Here is a 16988-nt window from a genome sequence, read left to right on the forward strand (position 1 = left end):
TATCTGTTCTTATCAGTTTAATATCTGATACGTCCCCTATCTGGGGACCATATATTAAATGGATTTTTAGAACAGGGAGTTGGAAATAGAGCTTGCTCTGTCCACTCCACGCATTGACCGGGTATTGCAGTATTTCCAGGACCGGTGCACCCTTTCCTTATGTGTTTACTAAAATCAGATTCCAAAAGTGCTTTTTGTGTTTGCCATTGTTTTTGTCTTTCGGATGGGATCTCCCCTTTTAATCCCATTATTTCAACACCTGTTGGACAATGCATTTGTACAGTCATGTGTGATAATGAGCTAATTTATTAAATGCAATTAATTAATACATTGACACCTCTTGTTTTGTGTCGTCTGTGTTTCTGTGTTTCCGGCATTTCACATTGGAACAGCTCATTCACCTTCCTTGTCTTCTCTCCGCCCTCCCTCCTAGGTAGGTTAAAGAGCTGCACCTGAGCCAGCCACTGATTGATGCAGCACCATAGTCAAATAGTGGAGTGGAGTAGGGGAACAGCAAACAGCCATTAAAGCAGCCAGCCCGCCCGCCCGCCCGCCCGTCACAATGGACCTACCTGTGTACACTAGATGGATGTGATGGAATGTACTGTGGTCCCTACATTTCAAGAAGAAGTAAGAATTGCAGTTGCAACAAACCCTTGCTTGCCTACAAAGAGAGCAGCAATTTGGATTTGTTACTATGTTACCTGGAAGAATAACAAACTGTGCAAGGATGGAGGTTGTAGGAGCAAGGAGAACAAGTTGTCTGTAAAGTTGGTGGATGCCTATTTTCCATTTTGCAGTCCCTTGTCTCCCTCTTGTGGCCTCCTGGAGGCAACTAGCTGTGCAAAAAAAAGACAGCCTGGGGGCCGGCTGTTGCAGTGTTGCCCTCTCAGGCAACACTGAGTGACTGACTGAGCCGCACCGTCTTATATAAAGTTCAGACGGAACTTTGCACGTGTCATAGTGGAGACCTCAGGAGCCAGAGCCAGCTTTCTGACATCATAATGGGGCCTCAGAGATAAAAGCCTGGGCCCAGGCAGTGTTGGTCAGTGCTGCTCAGCAGGCAGCACTGGACTGGATTAAATCTGATACAAGGTGTGAAAGGAGAAGGGGTGGCAGTGGGCATGCACTTACTGCTGCTGCTGCTGCTGCCAGTGTTTGCACGGCAGGAGGGCATTTGGGCGTTGCCAGGAAGGTGTTTTTATGTCGATTCTTCCTCTTTCAGCACTGCATTGTGGTGCAAGCAAAAGAAGCAAATCCTGTCTTGCTTCCTCTCCGGCCTTTATTCACCTCCCGCTTAGTAGCTGTGAGTGTGTGTGAGCCTGCAGGGCCCCATGGAATTGCCTAGGAGTAGGCTGAATCGCTGCAAGGGGTGAACAGCAGTATTGGGCAGGCTCGGTCAAGGCGCGGCCCGTTCGGGTTATCGCTTCTCGGCCTTTTGGCTAAGATCAAGTGTAGTATCTGTTCTTATCAGTTTAATATCTGATACGTCCCCTATCTGGGGACCATATATTAAATGGATTTTTAGAACAGGGAGATGGAAATAGAGCTTGCTCTGTCCACTCCACGCATTGACCTGGTATTGCAGTATTTCCAGGACCGGTGCACCCTTTCCTTATGTGTTTACTAAAATCAGATTCCAAAAGTGCTTTTTGTGTTTGCCATTGTTTTTGTCTTTCGGATGGGATCTCCCCTTTTAATCCCATTATTTCAACACCTGTTGGACAATGCATTTGTACAGTCATGTGTGATAATGAGCTAATTTATTAAATGCAATTAATTAATACATTGCCACCTCTTGTTTTGTGTCGTCTGTGTTTCTGTGTTTCCGGCATTTCACATTGGAACAGCTCATTCACCTTCCTTGTCTTCTCTCCGCCCTCCCTCCTAGGTAGGTTAAAGAGCTGCACCTGAGCGAGCCACTGATTGATGCAGCACCATAGTCAAATAGTGGAGTGGAGTAGGGGAACAGCAAACAGCCATTAAAGCAGCCAGCCCGCCCGCCCGCCCGCCCGTCACAATGGACCTACCTGTGTACACTAGATGGATGTGATGGAATGTACTGTGGTCCCTACATTTCAAGAAGAAGTAAGAATTGCAGTTGCAACAAACCCTTGCTTGCCTACAAAGAGAGCAGCAATTTGGATTTGTTACTATGTTACCTGGAAGAATAACAAACTGTGCAAGGATGGAGGTTGTAGGAGCAAGGAGAACAAGTTGTCTGTAAAGTTGGTGGATGCCTATTTTCCATTTTGCAGTCCCTTGTCTCCCTCTTGTGGCCTCCTGGAGGCAACTAGCTGTGCAAAAAAAAGACAGCCTGGGGGCCGGCTGTTGCAGTGTTGCCCTCTCAGGCAACACTGAGTGACTGACTGAGCTGCACCGTCTTATATAAAGTTCAGACGGAACTTTGCACGTGTCATAGTGGAGACCTCAGGAGCCAGAGCCAGCTTTCTGACATCATAATGGGGCCTCAGAGATAAAAGCCTGGGCCCAGGCAGTGTTGGTCAGTGCTGCTCAGCAGGCAGCACTGGACTGGATTAAAGCTGATACAAGGTGTGAAAGGAGAAGGGGTGGCAGTGGGCATGCACTTACTGCTGCTGCTGCTGCTGCCAGTGTTTGCACGGCAGGAGGGCATTTGGGCGTTGCCAGGAAGGCGTTTTTATGTTGATTCCTCCTCTTTCAGCACTGCATTGTGGTGCAAGCAAAAGAAGCAAAACGCGCGGCACGTTCGGGTTATCGCTTCTCGGCCTTTTGGCTAAGATCAAGTGTAGTATCTGTTCTTATCAGTTTAATATCTGATACGTCCCCTATCTGGGGACCATATATTAAATGGATTTTTAGAACAGGGAGATGGAAATAGAGCTTGCTCTGTCCACTCCACGCATTGACCTGGTATTGCAGTATTTCCAGGACCGGTGCACCCTTTCCTTATGTGTTTACTAAAATCAGATTCCAAAAGTGCTTTTTGTGTTTGCCATTGTTTTTGTCTTTCGGATGGGATCTCCCCTTTTAATCCCATTATTTCAACACCTGTTGGACAATGCATTTGTACAGTCATGTGTGATAATGAGCTAATTTATTAAATGCAATTAATTAATACATTGCCACCTCTTGTTTTGTGTCGTCTGTGTTTCTGTGTTTCCGGCATTTCACATTGGAACAGCTCATTCACCTTCCTTGTCTTCTCTCCGCCCTCCCTCCTAGGTAGGTTAAAGAGCTGCACCTGAGCCAGCCACTGATTGATGCAGCACCATAGTCAAATAGTGGAGTGGAGTAGGGGAACAGCAAACAGCCATTAAAGCAGCCAGCCCGCCCGTCACAATGGACCTACCTGTGTACACTAGATGGATGTGATGGAATGTACTGTGGTCCCTACATTTCAAGAAGAAGTAAGAATTGCAGTTGCAACAAACCCTTGCTTGCCTACAAAGAGAGCAGCAATTTGGATTTGTTACTATGTTACCTGGAAGAATAACAAACTGTGCAAGGATGGAGGTTGTAGGAGCAAGGAGAACAAGTTGTCTGTAAAGTTGGTGGATGCCTATTTTCCATTTTGCAGTCCCTTGTCTCCCTCTTGTGGCCTCCTGGAGGCAACTAGCTGTGCAAAAAAAAGACAGCCTGGGGGCCGGCTGTTGCAGTGTTGCCCTCTCAGGCAACACTGAGTGACTGACTGAGCCGCACCGTCTTATATAAAGTTCAGACGGAACTTTGCACGTGTCATAGTGGAGACCTCAGGAGCCAGAGCCAGCTTTCTGACATCATAATGGGGCCTCAGAGATAAAAGCCTGGGCCCAGGCAGTGTTGGTCAGTGCTGCTCAGCAGGCAGCACTGGACTGGATTAAATCTGATACAAGGTGTGAAAGGAGAAGGGGTGGCAGTGGGCATGCACTTACTGCTGCTGCTGCTGCTGCTGCTGCCAGTGTTTGCACGGCAGGAGGGCATTTGGGTGTTGCCAGGAAGGCGTTTTTATGTCGATTCCTCCTCTTTCAGCACTGCATTGTGGTGCAAGCAAAAGAAGCAAAACGCGCGGCACGTTCGGGTTATCGCTTCTCGGCCTTTTGGCTAAGATCAAGTGTAGTATCTGTTCTTATCAGTTTAATATCTGATACGTCCCCTATCTGGGGACCATATATTAAATGGATTTTTAGAACAGGGAGATGGAAATAGAGCTTGCTCTGTCCACTCCACGCATTGACCTGGTATTGCAGTATTTCCAGGACCGGTGCACCCTTTCCTTATGTGTTTACTAAAATCAGATTCCAAAAGTGCTTTTTGTGTTTGCCATTGTTTTTGTCTTTCGGATGGGATCTCCCCTTTTAATCCCATTATTTCAACACCTGTTGGACAATGCATTTGTACAGTCATGTGTGATAATGAGCTAATTTATTAAATGCAATTAATTAATACATTGCCACCTCTTGTTTTGTGTCGTCTGTGTTTCTGTGTTTCCGGCATTTCACATTGGAACAGCTCATTCACCTTCCTTGTCTTCTCTCCGCCCTCCCTCCTAGGTAGGTTAAAGAGCTGCACCTGAGCCAGCCACTGATTGATGCAGCACCATAGTCAAATAGTGGAGTGGAGTAGGGGAACAGCAAACAGCCATTAAAGCAGCCAGCCCGCCCGCCCGCCCGTCACAATGGACCTACCTGTGTACACTAGATGGATGTGATGGAATGTACTGTGGTCCCTACATTTCAAGAAGTAAGAATTGCAGTTGCAACATACCCTTGCTTGCCTACAAAGAGAGCAGCAATTTGGATTTGTTACTATGTTACCTGGAAGAATAGCAAACTGTGCAAGGATGGAGGTTGTAGGAGCAAGGAGAACAAGTTGTCTGTAAAGTTGGTGGATGCCTATTTTCCATTTTGCAGTCCCTTGTCTCCCTCTTGTGGCCTCCTGGAGGCAACTAGCTGTGCAAAAAAAAGACAGCCTGGGGGCCGGCTGTTGCAGTGTTGCCCTCTCAGGCAACACTGAGTGACTGACTGAGCCGCACCGTCTTATATAAAGTTCAGACGGAACTTTGCACGTGTCATAGTGGAGACCTCAGGAGCCAGAGCCAGCTTTCTGACATCATAATGGGGCCTCAGAGATAAAAGCCTGGGCCCAGGCAGTGTTGGTCAGTGCTGCTCAGCAGGCAGCACTGGACTGGATTAAAGCTGATACAAGGTGTGAAAGGAGAAGGGGTGGCAGTGGGCATGCACTTACTGCTGCTGCTGCTGCTGCTGCTGCCAGTGTTTGCACGGCAGGAGGGCATTTGGGCGTTGCCAGGAAGGCGTTTTTATGTCGATTCCTCCTCTTTCAGCACTGCATTGTGGTGCAAGCAAAAGAAGCAAAACGCGCGGCACGTTCGGGTTATCGCTTCTCGGCATTTTGGCTAAGATCAAGTGTAGTATCTGTTCTTATCAGTTTAATATCTGATACGTCCCCTATCTGGGGACCATATATTAAATGGATTTTTAGAACAGGGAGATGGAAATAGAGCTTGCTCTGTCCACTCCACGCATTGACCTGGTATTGCAGTATTTCCAGGACCGGTGCACCCTTTCCTTATGTGTTTACTAAAATCAGATTCCAAAAGTGCTTTTTGTGTTTGCCATTGTTTTTGTCTTTCGGATGGGATCTCCCCTTTTAATCCCATTATTTCAACACCTGTTGGACAATGCATTTGTACAGTCATGTGTGATAATGAGCTAATTTATTAAATGCAATTAATTAATACATTGCCACCTCTTGTTTTGTGTCTTCTGTGTTTCTGTGTTTCCGGCATTTCACATTGGAACAGCTCATTCACCTTCCTTGTCTTCTCTCCGCCCTCCCTCCTAGGTAGGTTAAAGAGCTGCACCTGAGCCAGCCACTGATTGATGCAGCACCATAGTCAAATAGTGGAGTGGAGTAGGGGAACAGCAAACAGCCATTAAAGCAGCCAGCCCGCCCGCCCGCCCGCCCGTCACAATGGAACTACCTGTGTACACTAGATGGATGTGATGGAATGTACTGTGGTCCCTACATTTCAAGAAGAAGTAAGAATTGCAGTTGCAACAAACCCTTGCTTGCCTACAAAGAGAGCAGCAATTTGGATTTGTTACTATGTTACCTGGAAGAATAACAAACTGTGCAAGGATGGAGGTTGTAGGAGCAAGGAGAACAAGTTGTCTGTAAAGTTGGTGGATGCCTATTTTCCATTTTGCAGTCCCTTGTCTCCCTCTTGTGGCCTCCTGGAGGCAACTAGCTGTGCAAAAAAAAGACAGCCTGGGGGCCGGCTGTTGCAGTGTTGCCCTCTCAGGCAACACTGAGTGACTGACTGAGCCGCACCGTCTTATATAAAGTTCAGACGGAACTTTGCACGTGTCATAGTGGAGACCTCAGGAGCCAGAGCCAGCTTTCTGACATCATAATGGGGCCTCAGAGATAAAAGCCTGGGCCCAGGCAGTGTTGGTCAGTGCTGCTCAGCAGGCAGCACTGGACTGGATTAAAGCTGATACAAGGTGTGAAAGGAGAAGGGGTGGCAGTGGGCATGCACTTACTGCTGCTGCTGCTGCCAGTGTTTGCACGGCAGGAGGGCATTTGGGTGTTGCCAGGAAGGCGTTTTTATGTCGATTCCTCCTCTTTCAGCACTGCATTGTGGTGCAAGCAAAAGAAGCAAAACGCGCGGCACGTTCGGGTTATCGCTTCTCGGCCTTTTGGCTAAGATCAAGTGTAGTATCTGTTCTTATCAGTTTAATATCTGATACGTCCCCTATCTGGGGACCATATATTAAATGGATTTTTAGAACAGGGAGATGGAAATAGAGCTTGCTCTGTCCACTCCACGCATTGACCTGGTATTGCAGTATTTCCAGGACCGGTGCACCCTTTCCTTATGTGTTTACTAAAATCAGATTCCAAAAGTGCTTTTTGTGTTTGCCATTGTTTTTGTCTTTCGGATGGGATCTCCCCTTTTAATCCCATTATTTCAACACCTGTTGGACAATGCATTTGTACAGTCATGTGTGATAATGAGCTAATTTATTAAATGCAATTAATTAATACATTGCCACCTCTTGTTTTGTGTCGTCTGTGTTTCTGTGTTTCCGGCATTTCACATTGGAACAGCTCATTCACCTTCCTTGTCTTCTCTCCGCCCTCCCTCCTAGGTAGGTTAAAGAGCTGCACCTGAGCCAGCCACTGATTGATGCAGCACCATAGTCAAATAGTGGAGTGGAGTAGGGGAACAGCAAACAGCCATTAAAGCAGCCAGCCCGCCCGCCCGCCCGTCACAATGGACCTACCTGTGTACACTAGATGGATGTGATGGAATGTACTGTGGTCCCTACATTTCAAGAAGTAAGAATTGCAGTTGCAACATACCCTTGCTTGCCTACAAAGAGAGCAGCAATTTGGATTTGTTACTATGTTACCTGGAAGAATAGCAAACTGTGCAAGGATGGAGGTTGTAGGAGCAAGGAGAACAAGTTGTCTGTAAAGTTGGTGGATGCCTATTTTCCATTTTGCAGTCCCTTGTCTCCCTCTTGTGGCCTCCTGGAGGCAACTAGCTGTGCAAAAAAAAGACAGCCTGGGGGCCGGCTGTTGCAGTGTTGCCCTCTCAGGCAACACTGAGTGACTGACTGAGCCGCACCGTCTTATATAAAGTTCAGACGGAACTTTGCACGTGTCATAGTGGAGACCTCAGGAGCCAGAGCCAGCTTTCTGACATCATAATGGGGCCTCAGAGATAAAAGCCTGGGCCCAGGCAGTGTTGGTCAGTGCTGCTCAGCAGGCAGCACTGGACTGGATTAAAGCTGATACAAGGTGTGAAAGGAGAAGGGGTGGCAGTGGGCATGCACTTACTGCTGCTGCTGCTGCTGCTGCTGCCAGTGTTTGCACGGCAGGAGGGCATTTGGGCGTTGCCAGGAAGGCGTTTTTATGTCGATTCCTCCTCTTTCAGCACTGCATTGTGGTGCAAGCAAAAGAAGCAAAACGCGCGGCACGTTCGGGTTATCGCTTCTCGGCATTTTGGCTAAGATCAAGTGTAGTATCTGTTCTTATCAGTTTAATATCTGATACGTCCCCTATCTGGGGACCATATATTAAATGGATTTTTAGAACAGGGAGATGGAAATAGAGCTTGCTCTGTCCACTCCACGCATTGACCTGGTATTGCAGTATTTCCAGGACCGGTGCACCCTTTCCTTATGTGTTTACTAAAATCAGATTCCAAAAGTGCTTTTTGTGTTTGCCATTGTTTTTGTCTTTCGGATGGGATCTCCCCTTTTAATCCCATTATTTCAACACCTGTTGGACAATGCATTTGTACAGTCATGTGTGATAATGAGCTAATTTATTAAATGCAATTAATTAATACATTGCCACCTCTTGTTTTGTGTCTTCTGTGTTTCTGTGTTTCCGGCATTTCACATTGGAACAGCTCATTCACCTTCCTTGTCTTCTCTCCGCCCTCCCTCCTAGGTAGGTTAAAGAGCTGCACCTGAGCCAGCCACTGATTGATGCAGCACCATAGTCAAATAGTGGAGTGGAGTAGGGGAACAGCAAACAGCCATTAAAGCAGCCAGCCCGCCCGCCCGCCCGCCCGTCACAATGGAACTACCTGTGTACACTAGATGGATGTGATGGAATGTACTGTGGTCCCTACATTTCAAGAAGAAGTAAGAATTGCAGTTGCAACAAACCCTTGCTTGCCTACAAAGAGAGCAGCAATTTGGATTTGTTACTATGTTACCTGGAAGAATAACAAACTGTGCAAGGATGGAGGTTGTAGGAGCAAGGAGAACAAGTTGTCTGTAAAGTTGGTGGATGCCTATTTTCCATTTTGCAGTCCCTTGTCTCCCTCTTGTGGCCTCCTGGAGGCAACTAGCTGTGCAAAAAAAAGACAGCCTGGGGGCCGGCTGTTGCAGTGTTGCCCTCTCAGGCAACACTGAGTGACTGACTGAGCCGCACCGTCTTATATAAAGTTCAGACGGAACTTTGCACGTGTCATAGTGGAGACCTCAGGAGCCAGAGCCAGCTTTCTGACATCATAATGGGGCCTCAGAGATAAAAGCCTGGGCCCAGGCAGTGTTGGTCAGTGCTGCTCAGCAGGCAGCACTGGACTGGATTAAAGCTGATACAAGGTGTGAAAGGAGAAGGGGTGGCAGTGGGCATGCACTTACTGCTGCTGCTGCTGCCAGTGTTTGCACGGCAGGAGGGCATTTGGGCGTTGCCAGGAAGGCGTTTTTATGTCGATTCCTCCTCTTTCAGCACTGCATTGTGGTGCAAGCAAAAGAAGCAAAACGCGCGGCACGTTCGGGTTATCGCTTCTCGGCCTTTTGGCTAAGATCAAGTGTAGTATCTGTTCTTATCAGTTTAATATCTGATACGTCCCCTATCTGGGGACCATATATTAAATGGATTTTTAGAACAGGGAGATGGAAATAGAGCTTGCTCTGTCCACTCCACGCATTGACCTGGTATTGCAGTATTTCCAGGACCGGTGCACCCTTTCCTTATGTGTTTACTAAAATCAGATTCCAAAAGTGCTTTTTGTGTTTGCCATTGTTTTTGTCTTTCGGATGGGATCTCCCCTTTTAATCCCATTATTTCAACACCTGTTGGACAATGCATTTGTACAGTCATGTGTGATAATGAGCTAATTTATTAAATGCAATTAATTAATACATTGCCACCTCTTGTTTTGTGTCGTCTGTGTTTCTGTGTTTCCGGCATTTCACATTGGAACAGCTCATTCACCTTCCTTGTCTTCTCTCCGCCCTCCCTCCTAGGTAGGTTAAAGAGCTGCACCTGTGCCAGCCACTGATTGATGCAGCACCATAGTCAAATAATGGAGTGGAGTAGGGGAACAGCAAACAGCCATTAAAGCAGCCAGCCCGCCCGCCCGCCCGTCACAATGGACCTACCTGTGTACACTAGATGGATGTGATGGAATGTACTGTGGTCCCTACATTTCAAGAAGAAGTAAGAATTGCAGTTGCAACAAACCCTTGCTTGCCTACAAAGAGAGCAGCAATTTGGATTTGTTACTATGTTACCTGGAAGAATAACAAACTGTGCAAGGATGGAGGTTGTAGGAGCAAGGAGAACAAGTTGTCTGTAAAGTTGGTGGATGCCTATTTTCCATTTTGCAGTCCCTTGTCTCCCTCTTGTGGCCTCCTGGAGGCAACTAGCTGTGCAAAAAAAAGACAGCCTGGGGGCCGGCTGTTGCAGTGTTGCCCTCTCAGGCAACACTGAGTGACTGACTGAGCTGCACCGTCTTATATAAAGTTCAGACGGAGCTTTGCACGTGTCATAGTGGAGACCTCAGGAGCCAGAGCCAGCTTTCTGACATCATAATGGGGCCTCAGAGATAAAAGCCTGGGCCCAGGCAGTGTTGGTCAGTGCTGCTCAGCAGGCAGCACTGGACTGGATTAAAGCTGATACAAGGTGTGAAAGGAGAAGGGGTGGCAGTGGGCATGCACTTACTGCTGCTGCTGCTGCTGCTGCCAGTGTTTGCACGGCAGGAGGGCATTTGGGCGTTGCCAGGAAGGCGTTTTTATGTCGATTCCTCCTCTTTCAGCACTGCATTGTGGTGCAAGCAAAAGAAGCAAAACGCGCGGCACGTTCGGGTTATCGCTTCTCGGCCTTTTGGCTAAGATCAAGTGTAGTATCTGTTCTTATCAGTTTAATATCTGATACGTCCCCTATCTGGGGACCATATATTAAATGGCTTTTTAGAACAGGGAGATGGAAATAGAGCTTGCTCTGTCCACTCCACGCATTGACCTGGTATTGCAGTATTTCCAGGACCGGTGCACCCTTTCCTTATGTGTTTACTAAAATCAGATTCCAAAAGTGCTTTTTGTGTTTGCCATTGTTTTTGTCTTTCGGATGGGATCTCCCCTTTTAATCCCATTATTTCAACACCTGTTGGACAATGCATTTGTACAGTCATGTGTGATAATGAGCTAATTTATTAAATGCAATTAATTAATACATTGCCACCTCTTGTTTTGTGTCGTCTGTGTTTCTGTGTTTCCGGCATTTCACATTGGAACAGCTCATTCACCTTCCTTGTCTTCTCTCCGCCCTCCCTCCTAGGTAGGTTAAAGAGCTGCACCTGAGCCAGCCACTGATTGATGCAGCACCATAGTCAAATAGTGGAGTGGAGTAGGGGAACAGCAAACAGCCATTAAAGCAGCCAGCCCGCCCGCCCGCCCGTCACAATGGACCTACCTGTGTACACTAGATGGATGTGATGGAATGTACTGTGGTCCCTACATTTCAAGAAGAAGTAAGAATTGCAGTTGCAACAAACCCTTGCTTGCCTACAAAGAGAGCAGCAATTTGGATTTGTTACTATGTTACCTGGAAGAATAACAAACTGTGCAAGGATGGAGGTTGTAGGAGCAAGGAGAACAAGTTGTCTGTAAAGTTGGTGGATGCCTATTTTCCATTTTGCAGTCCCTTGTCTCCCTCTTGTGGCCTCCTGGAGGCAACTAGCTGTGCAAAAAAAAGACAGCCTGGGGGCCGGCTGTTGCAGTGTTGCCCTCTCAGGCAACACTGAGTGACTGACTGAGCCGCACCGTCTTATATAAAGTTCAGACGGAACTTTGCACGTGTCATAGTGGAGACCTCAGGAGCCAGAGCCAGCTTTCTGACATCATAATGGGGCCTCAGAGATAAAAGCCTGGGCCCAGGCAGTGTTGGTCAGTGCTGCTCAGCAGGCAGCACTGGACTGGATTAAAGCTGATACAAGGTGTGAAAGGAGAAGGGGTGGCAGTGGGCATGCACTTACTGCTGCTGCTGCTGCTGCCAGTGTTTGCACGGCAGGAGGGCATTTGGGCGTTGCCAGGAAGGCGTTTTTATGTTGATTCCTCCTCTTTCAGCACTGCATTGTGGTGCAAGCAAAAGAAGCAAAACGCGCGGCACGTTCGGGTTATCGCTTCTCGGCCTTTTGGCTAAGATCAAGTGTAGTATCTGTTCTTATCAGTTTAATATCTGATACGTCCCCTATCTGGGGACCATATATTAAATGGATTTTTAGAACAGGGAGATGGAAATAGAGCTTGCTCTGTCCACTCCACGCATTGACCTGGTATTGCAGTATTTCCAGGACCGGTGCACCCTTTCCTTATGTATTTACTAAAATCAGATTCCAAAAGTGCTTTTTGTGTTTGCCATTGTTTTTGTCTTTCGGATGGGATCTCCCCTTTTAATCCCATTATTTCAACACCTGTTGGACAATGCATTTGTACAGTCATGTGTGATAATGAGCTAATTTATTAAATGCAATTAATTAATACATTGCCACCTCTTGTTTTGTGTCGTCTGTGTTTCTGTGTTTCCGGCATTTCACATTGGAACAGCTCATTCACCTTCCTTGTCTTCTCTCCGCCCTCCCTCCTAGGTAGGTTAAAGAGCTGCACCTGAGCCAGCCACTGATTGATGCAGCACCATAGTCAAATAGTGGAGTGGAGTAGGGGAACAGCAAACAGCCATTAAAGCAGCCAGCCCGCCCGCCCGCCCGCCCGTCACAATGGACCTACCTGTGTACACTAGATGGATGTGATGGAATGTACTGTGGTCCCTACATTTCAAGAAGAAGTAAGAATTGCAGTTGCAACAAACCCTTGCTTGCCTACAAAGAGAGCAGCAATTTGGATTTGTTACTATGTTACCTGGAAGAATAACAAACTGTGCAAGGATGGAGGTTGTAGGAGCAAGGAGAACAAGTTGTCTGTAAAGTTGGTGGATGCCTATTTTCCATTTTGCAGTCCCTTGTCTCCCTCTTGTGGCCTCCTGGAGGCAACTAGCTGTGCAAAAAAAAGACAGCCTGGGGGCCGGCTGTTGCAGTGTTGCCCTCTCAGGCAACACTGAGTGACTGACTGAGCCGCACCGTCTTATATAAAGTTCAGACGGAACTTTGCACGTGTCATAGTGGAGACCTCAGGAGCCAGAGCCAGCTTTCTGACATCATAATGGGGCCTCAGAGATAAAAGCCTGGGCCCAGGCAGTGTTGGTCAGTGCTGCTCAGCAGGCAGCACTGGACTGGATTAAAGCTGATACAAGGTGTGAAAGGAGAAGGGGTGGCAGTGGGCATGCACTTACTGCTGCTGCTGCTGCTGCCAGTGTTTGCACGGCAGGAGGGCATTTGGGCGTTGCCAGGAAGGCGTTTTTATGTCGATTCCTCCTCTTTCAGCACTGCATTGTGGTGCAAGCAAAGGAAGCAAAACGCGCGGCACGTTCGGGTTATCGCTTCTCGGCCTTTTGGCTAAGATCAAGTGTAGTATCTGTTCTTATCAGTTTAATATCTGATACGTCCCCTATCTGGGGACCATATATTAAATGGATTTTTAGAACAGGGAGATGGAAATAGAGCTTGCTCTGTCCACTCCACGCATTGACCTGGTATTACAGTATTTCCAGGACCGGTGCACCCTTTCCTTATGTGTTTACTAAAATCAGATTCCAAAAGTGCTTTTTGTGTTTGCCATTGTTTTTGTCTTTCGGATGGGATCTCCCCTTTTAATCCCATTATTTCAACACCTGTTGGACAATGCATTTGTACAGTCATGTGTGATAATGAGCTAATTTATTAAATGCAATTAATTAATACATTGCCACCTCTTGTTTTGTGTCTTCTGTGTTTCTGTGTTTCCGGCATTTCACATTGGAACAGCTCATTCACCTTCCTTGTCTTCTCTCCGCCCTCCCTCCTAGGTAGGTTAAAGAGCTGCACCTGAGCCAGCCACTGATTGATGCAGCACCATAGTCAAATAGTGGAGTGAAGTAGGGGAACAGCAAACAGCCATTAAAGCAGCCAGCCCGCCCGCCCGCCCGCCCGTCACAATGGAACTACCTGTGTACACTAGATGGATGTGATGGAATGTACTGTGGTCCCTACATTTCAAGAAGAAGTAAGAATTGCAGTTGCAACAAACCCTTGCTTGCCTACAAAGAGAGCAGCAATTTGGATTTGTTACTATGTTACCTGGAAGAATAACAAACTGTGCAAGGATGGAGGTTGTAGGAGCAAGGAGAACAAGTTGTCTGTAAAGTTGGTGGATGCCTATTTTCCATTTTGCAGTCCCTTGTCTCCCTCTTGTGGCCTCCTGGAGGCAACTAGCTGTGCAAAAAAAAGACAGCCTGGGGGCCGGCTGTTGCAGTGTTGCCCTCTCAGGCAACACTGAGTGACTGACTGAGCCGCACCGTCTTATATAAAGTTCAGACGGAAGTTTGCACGTGTCATAGTGGAGACCTCAGGAGCCAGAGCCAGCTTTCTGACATCATAATGGGGCCTCAGAGATAAAAGCCTGGGCCCAGGCAGTGTTGGTCAGTGCTGCTCAGCAGGCAGCACTGGACTGGATTAAAGCTGATACAAGGTGTGAAAGGAGAAGGGGTGGCAGTGGGCATGCACTTACTGCTGCTGCTGCCAGTGTTTGCACGGCAGGAGGGCATTTGGGCGTTGCCAGGAAGGCGTTTTTATGTCGATTCCTCCTCTTTCAGCACTGCATTGTGGTGCAAGCAAAAGAAGCAAAACGCGCGGCACGTTCGGGTTATCGCTTCTCGGCCTTTTGGCTAAGATCAAGTGTAGTATCTGTTCTTATCAGTTTAATATCTGATACGTCCCCTATCTGGGGACCATATATTAAATGGATTTTTAGAACAGGGAGATGGAAATAGAGCTTGCTCTGTCCACTCCACGCATTGACCTGGTATTGCAGTATTTCCAGGACCGGTGCACCCTTTCCTTATGTGTTTACTAAAATCAGATTCCAAAAGTGCTTTTTGTGTTTGCCATTGTTTTTGTCTTTCGGATGGGATCTCCCCTTTTAATCCCATTATTTCAACACCTGTTGGACAATGCATTTGTACAGTCATGTGTGATAATGAGCTAATTTATTAAATGCAATTAATTAATACATTGCCACCTCTTGTTTTGTGTCGTCTGTGTTTCTGTGTTTCCGGCATTTCACATTGGAACAGCTCATTCACCTTCCTTGTCTTCTCTCCGCCCTCCCTCCTAGGTAGGTTAAAGAGCTGCACCTGTGCCAGCCACTGATTGATGCAGCACCATAGTCAAATAATGGAGTGGAGTAGGGGAACAGCAAACAGCCATTAAAGCAGCCAGCCCGCCCGCCCGCCCGTCACAATGGACCTACCTGTGTACACTAGATGGATGTGATGGAATGTACTGTGGTCCCTACATTTCAAGAAGAAGTAAGAATTGCAGTTGCAACAAACCCTTGCTTGCCTACAAAGAGAGCAGCAATTTGGATTTGTTACTATGTTACCTGGAAGAATAACAAACTGTGCAAGGATGGAGGTTGTAGGAGCAAGGAGAACAAGTTATCTGTAAAGTTGGTGGATGCCTATTTTCCATTTTGCAGTCCCTTGTCTCCCTCTTGTGGCCTCCTGGAGGCAACTAGCTGTGCAAAAAAAAGACAGCCTGGGGGCCGGCTGTTGCAGTGTTGCCCTCTCAGGCAACACTGAGTGACTGACTGAGCCGCACCGTCTTATATAAAGTTCAGACGGAACTTTGCACGTGTCATAGTGGAGACCTCAGGAGCCAGAGCCAGCTTTCTGACATCATAATGGGGCCTCAGAGATAAAAGCCTGGGCCCAGGCAGTGTTGGTCAGTGCTGCTCAGCAGGCAGCACTGGACTGGATTAAAGCTGATACAAGGTGTGAAAGGAGAAGGGGTGGCAGTGGGCATGCACTTACTGCTGCTGCTGCTGCTGCTGCTGCTGCCAGTGTTTGCACGGCAGGAGGGCAGTGGCGTAACTACCGCCGTAGCAGCAGTAGCGGCTGCTACGGGGCCCGTGTCGCCCGCCGGCACGGGCCCCCACCATGGCCGGAGGCTCCGCTAGCAGCTGCTATGGCTGCTACAGCGGGACGCCACTGAACACTACGGCAGAGCAGGGAGGTATCTCCCCGCTCGGCCATTAACTGGTTCCCGACCGCTGGCTGTATTTTTACGGCCAGCGGTCAGGGTCCTTAAAACCCGAGTCATAGACTTTCTACGGCTCGGGTTTTAACTTGCTGCCCGCGCGATCGGGCAGCTGAATGTCGGGTCTCCGGCTGTCAGTGACTGATCACACAGAGCTGAATGCGCGCTGTGTACAGGAATAGAGACAGCAGCAGCGCTGTCTCTATTCCTCCCGGTGATCATGTGACTGGTCACATGATCGCCGGGTGCCGTTACTGACAGACTGCTGCTGGGTCTTACTAGACCCAGCACAGCCCTATTAGTGACAATCGTCACTATGAGAGGGCTGATTTCCCCTGTAACTGGGGCTGCTATGCAGCCCCAGTTACAGTGGAAAAACATGGTGTAAAAGAAAGAAAAAAAATATATAAAGTTCCCCAAAGGTCTTTTTGACCTTTGGGGGACAGACCATAGTAATAAAAAAATAATAAAGTAAAGTGCAAAAAAAAATTAAATAATAAATACACATAAAATACCCACCCCAAAAAAAAACTTTCCCCCACGCCAATCATTGTTGTAACGCTAGCGCTGACCCAATTACCCTAATATACACATGTAATATATTAAAATTTACGGTAGACAATGACGATCACAAATAAAAGGTCTATTTTAGGGTAAAACTATGTTATTACCCCAAAAAAAATAGCTGAAAAGTAAAAAAGCTTATTTTTTTACTATTATTTTCAAACTTTATGAATAAAAATTCTAAAATAGCAAAAAAGGTTCGTATAAAAACGATAAAAAATGAAACCTGCATTGTCTACGGAAAAAAAGTCGCAAAAATCACGTCATTAGCCCAACAAATAAGAAAGTTATAGCCATTTAACTAACACGTGCTAAAAATGGCTAAACGGTGTCTGGTCCTGAAGGCGCAAAATAGAGCAAAAGACATGTATCCCCTCTCCACCGGACATGTATCCCCTCTCCACAGGACATGTATCCCCTCTCCACAGGACATGTATCCCCTCTCCACAGGACATGTATCCCCTCTCCACAGGACATGTATCCCCTCTCCACAGGACATGTATCC

The 16988-nt window shown here is 47.3% G+C and overlaps 11 non-coding genes and 1 pseudogene across 11 annotated transcripts; all 12 read left to right on the forward strand.

Moving 5' to 3' along the window:
• Positions 1-155, forward strand: LOC142720422 (U2 spliceosomal RNA; annotated as a pseudogene; the record flags this gene model as incomplete).
• A 1267-nt stretch (positions 156-1422) lies between these two features.
• LOC142720322 (U2 spliceosomal RNA) lies at positions 1423-1613 on the forward strand. The gene has a single exon (XR_012873112.1). It is a non-coding gene; the product is annotated as a U2 spliceosomal RNA (small nuclear RNA).
• Positions 1614-2735: 1122 nt separating this feature from the next.
• Positions 2736-2926, forward strand: LOC142720425 (U2 spliceosomal RNA). The gene has a single exon (XR_012873213.1). It is a non-coding gene; the product is annotated as a U2 spliceosomal RNA (small nuclear RNA).
• Positions 2927-4042: 1116 nt separating this feature from the next.
• On the forward strand, positions 4043-4233 carry LOC142720437 (U2 spliceosomal RNA). Its single transcript, XR_012873225.1, has one exon. It is a non-coding gene; the product is annotated as a U2 spliceosomal RNA (small nuclear RNA).
• Positions 4234-5354: 1121 nt separating this feature from the next.
• Positions 5355-5545, forward strand: LOC142720413 (U2 spliceosomal RNA). The gene has a single exon (XR_012873202.1). It is a non-coding gene; the product is annotated as a U2 spliceosomal RNA (small nuclear RNA).
• A 1119-nt stretch (positions 5546-6664) lies between these two features.
• LOC142720449 (U2 spliceosomal RNA) lies at positions 6665-6855 on the forward strand. Its single transcript, XR_012873237.1, has one exon. It is a non-coding gene; the product is annotated as a U2 spliceosomal RNA (small nuclear RNA).
• Positions 6856-7976: 1121 nt separating this feature from the next.
• Positions 7977-8167, forward strand: LOC142720415 (U2 spliceosomal RNA). Its single transcript, XR_012873204.1, has one exon. It is a non-coding gene; the product is annotated as a U2 spliceosomal RNA (small nuclear RNA).
• A 1119-nt stretch (positions 8168-9286) lies between these two features.
• LOC142720462 (U2 spliceosomal RNA) lies at positions 9287-9477 on the forward strand. Its single transcript, XR_012873248.1, has one exon. It is a non-coding gene; the product is annotated as a U2 spliceosomal RNA (small nuclear RNA).
• Positions 9478-10598: 1121 nt separating this feature from the next.
• LOC142720379 (U2 spliceosomal RNA) lies at positions 10599-10789 on the forward strand. Its single transcript, XR_012873168.1, has one exon. It is a non-coding gene; the product is annotated as a U2 spliceosomal RNA (small nuclear RNA).
• A 1118-nt stretch (positions 10790-11907) lies between these two features.
• On the forward strand, positions 11908-12098 carry LOC142720330 (U2 spliceosomal RNA). Its single transcript, XR_012873119.1, has one exon. It is a non-coding gene; the product is annotated as a U2 spliceosomal RNA (small nuclear RNA).
• Positions 12099-13220: 1122 nt separating this feature from the next.
• On the forward strand, positions 13221-13411 carry LOC142720370 (U2 spliceosomal RNA). Its single transcript, XR_012873159.1, has one exon. It is a non-coding gene; the product is annotated as a U2 spliceosomal RNA (small nuclear RNA).
• A 1116-nt stretch (positions 13412-14527) lies between these two features.
• On the forward strand, positions 14528-14718 carry LOC142720342 (U2 spliceosomal RNA). The gene has a single exon (XR_012873130.1). It is a non-coding gene; the product is annotated as a U2 spliceosomal RNA (small nuclear RNA).
• Positions 14719-16988: the final 2270 nt, after the last annotated feature.

The sequence above is a fragment of the Rhinoderma darwinii genome, unplaced genomic scaffold (assembly GCF_050947455.1).
Source record: "Rhinoderma darwinii isolate aRhiDar2 unplaced genomic scaffold, aRhiDar2.hap1 Scaffold_498, whole genome shotgun sequence".
Lineage (NCBI taxonomy): Eukaryota > Metazoa > Chordata > Amphibia > Anura > Rhinodermatidae > Rhinoderma > Rhinoderma darwinii.